Source organism: Herpailurus yagouaroundi, unplaced genomic scaffold (genome assembly GCF_014898765.1).
Source record: "Herpailurus yagouaroundi ecotype Mexico unplaced genomic scaffold, PumYag 205, whole genome shotgun sequence".
NCBI lineage: Eukaryota > Metazoa > Chordata > Mammalia > Carnivora > Felidae > Herpailurus > Herpailurus yagouaroundi.
In genome coordinates, this window is record NW_024412436.1 from 12,461,606 (window position 1) to 12,464,831 (window position 3,226).

The 3,226-nt window shown below is 52.2% G+C and overlaps 1 long non-coding RNA gene across 1 annotated transcript; it reads left to right on the plus strand.

Annotated features, from left to right (window-relative positions):
• Positions 1 to 680: 680 nt before the first annotated feature.
• On the plus strand, positions 681 to 2,078 carry LOC121014988 (uncharacterized). Its single transcript, XR_005783552.1, has 2 exons — positions 681 to 817; positions 1,606 to 2,078. It is a non-coding gene; the product is annotated as an uncharacterized LOC121014988 (long non-coding RNA).
• The last annotated feature ends 1,148 nt before the right edge of the window (positions 2,079 to 3,226 follow it).

The following is a 3,226-nucleotide window of genomic DNA, read 5'->3' on the forward strand; positions in this document are numbered from 1 at the left end:
TCCTCCCGCGCGGGGCCGTCACAGCATCTCCCGGGAGACACGGCCGCCGCCACGGGCAGGGCGCGCTCGCCGCCGCCGCACCGAACCTCCAGCCTCCGCCCGCGACCTCGCCGGCCGCGGCAGCCCCACAGCCCTGCGGTCGCCTCCGCCGGCTGCAGGCCGGCGCGCCGTTCAGCGACTCAAACGCCGCGGCGGTTCCGGGTCCTCCTCCCCGCGACTCGGCGTCCCCGACGCTGACGCCGCCAGCCCTGTTCTGAGCATTACCCTGGGCCGACCGACCGAGTACTATATACCCGGGAGGGGAGGGGAGGGGCGGGGCGGGACCCGGGTTGGGGGGGCAGGGGGCAGGGGCGGGGTGCCGGGGCGCGGGGCGCGGAGGGAGGGCGGCGGGGGAAGGAGATGGCGGCGCGGAGGCCTGAGTTCTCGCGAGTGTAGAGGCCTCGGCGCCTGCTCCGCGGGAATTTTCAAACTCTCGGAGGAGGAGGTGGGGGGAGGGTAAGGGAGGAAAGGGAAGCCCACTGGGGAAGGGGCGGGCATTTACATAAAACAGGATCTCCCCGCCTCCAAAGCTCTGACGGGGTCGGGGGTCGAGGCGGGGGCGGGGGGGGGGGGTGTGTGTGTATGGAAACTACGAGTCCCGCCATGCCTTGCGCGCCACACGCCTGCGGCGGCCGGGCGCGCGGGCCCGCGCGGAGTCGGGAGTGGTAGTCTTTTTGCCCGCGGTCCGTGGCGCCTGCCGGGACCCGCCCTCCTCGCCGCCCCGCGGGCGGGAGGAGGGAGCGCCGCTGTGGCGGGAGAGTCGTCGCCACGTTAGCAGGTGGCCCCGCTTGCTAGCGGCCGCGTGACCGTCTTTGCCCCCATGGGAGGCGCCTCAGCTTGTGGTGGTTTTCGTGCCCAAACACGTTTCAAGCGATTAGATGCCTAGTATGTCCCTAATCGTAAACAATAAAAGGATCATAACGTGGGGTAAAGGGAAGATCCTAGCAGGCCGCTTTTTTTAATCAGGAAAGTTTATCCTTTTCTGTTACTCTTTCCCGTATGTCTTTTGAGATATGCTGCCTTGTAGAAATGTAATTTCCTTTTTTCTGTAATTTTGGTGTCTTTACTGACAGCAGCCTCTGAACATCACGTATTTGTTTGCAAAGGTGCTGGGCTAAGTTGTGGCGGAGCAGTTAAAAGGGGTCTTTGGTTGTTTGTCTTAATTATTTCAAACAGACTTTTTCAAACAGAAACCACCCCTTTGGCAAATGTGCTTGTGTCAGGGCCTTGCCCCTGTCCTACACTTCCTTTCTTTGGCACCTACATTCATGACTACTGAACGTCTTGGTAGTCGGAAGACAGGAGTTCCAGATTCTGGTTTCCTGCTTCCGAAGCTTTGTGACGTTAGGAAAATCGAGTGACCTCTCTGGGCTTCAGTTATCAGATGTGTAGAGTAAGCGGGACTGGATTAGAGGATTGACTAATGGGTTACACAGACATCTGTTAGCTTTTCTCTAAGGGCCCTGCCAGTTGTAAAGTTCAAAAATCTATCTCCTCGTACTTACTATGCAGTTTAATGGACTTCCTAAGTCAGATTTTAACCTTTCCTTCCGTCCTTACCAGCAGGATGGTTTCTGTATGGCTATCTAAAATCTGGACCAACCCTACCTGTCCTTCCTGATTTCCCTCTGTAGCTGTGAGGATCCTTTCTTCACTCTGATGGGGGCAAAAGGCAAACTGAGGGCAAAGCGGGCCCTGACACTGCACAACCCACCCCCCTTGAGGGGGGATTCCTCAGGTACCAGTAACCGCTAAGAACGAAGCAAAGGAAGAACGAATGGTCAACCGATAAAGATCACAGTCATGTAGGGCTTGAAACTCCGCTACAGTTTGTAACTGTCTTAATGATTTACAAGGAAAACACAATCTTAATAACAGACCTCCAGGAACCTTGGACTCAATCTCCTGGAGCCCTAGTCACCTCCACCTCCATAGGGTAGAAAACCCTGTATGATCCGTCACTCCTGACAGTCACAACGCGACTCTGCCCACGGATCTTCTCCCCGTGCCGTAATAAAAACATCTTTCCTCGCTGTGAAGTGTCTCAAGAATTCTTTCTTGGCCAGTGGGCTTGACAAATCCCATATCGACTCTCCCCCAAACGTATCTTTGCCTTTCACTGTCCCCTAGCCTCTCCGCCTGTCTAAACCTCAATATCCTTCAGGGCCCAGCTCGAGCCTTTTTTTCTCTCTCCCTCGTCCCTTTTTCTCTCTCCCTAGGCTGAGTCTCCCTTCAGGGTCAGCCCACATGAATTATTAAGAACTGGCACTGAAAATATGCTAATTGTATTATTTTATGTCTGTTTCCCTATCTGCCTCCAACTCTGTCCATCCATCCACCACCCCTGTCACCCAGCTACCATGAAAGCAGAATGTTTATTTATTTTTTTATGTTTATTTTTTTTTATGTTTATTTATTTTTGAGAGATGGCTTACTTTTTTAAAGTTTATGGGTGGGGGGGGAGGGGCAGAGAGAGAGGGAGAGAGTCCCAAGCAGGCTCTGAGCTGACAGTGAGGAACCCTATCCGGGGCTCGAACCCATGAACGGTGACATCATGATCTGAGCCTAAATCGAGAGTCGATTGCTCAACTGAGTGAGGCATCCGGGTGCCCCAATCTTATACATTTTTTTAACTGCTTCCCTTATACCTGCTAGTTGTTTATTTTAATTTCATTTGAAAACAGAATTTTCACTTCAAAGCTCTCATTCAATCCTTTTCCCTCTTTTCATCGAACTAAGCATATGCCAAATTATTTTTTAGATTCAAGAACTATTAATGTGTATTTTTTTTACATGGTTATTTCTTATTTTATTGACTGGTAGTTTCACCTTGTCGGAGGTGTAAAGCTAAATTAGGACTTTAAAAATGTAGAATAATGAAGGGGGTGAGTAGTAAACTAGGAAGATGCGTGAAACTTTGGGTTGGAATCAGAGTGAAAGCCTGTTGACTGAAGGGAGGTCCTTAGTTTCCTCCTACAACGATCTCCCGGTTGACTCAAATCTATATTAATGAATGTTTATGAAAAACTCGTATTTTCACAAAATGCCATTAGATGGGAGAAACGGCCAGGATAGAAGGATGTGGCCATGGGGGATGCCAGTCTGCAGCAGGGATGGCTGGGCTGGAGGTTAACCTGCAGGTTAAGAGCAGGCTGGGAAGAAGCCTAGAGGCAGAGCTTGGCACATT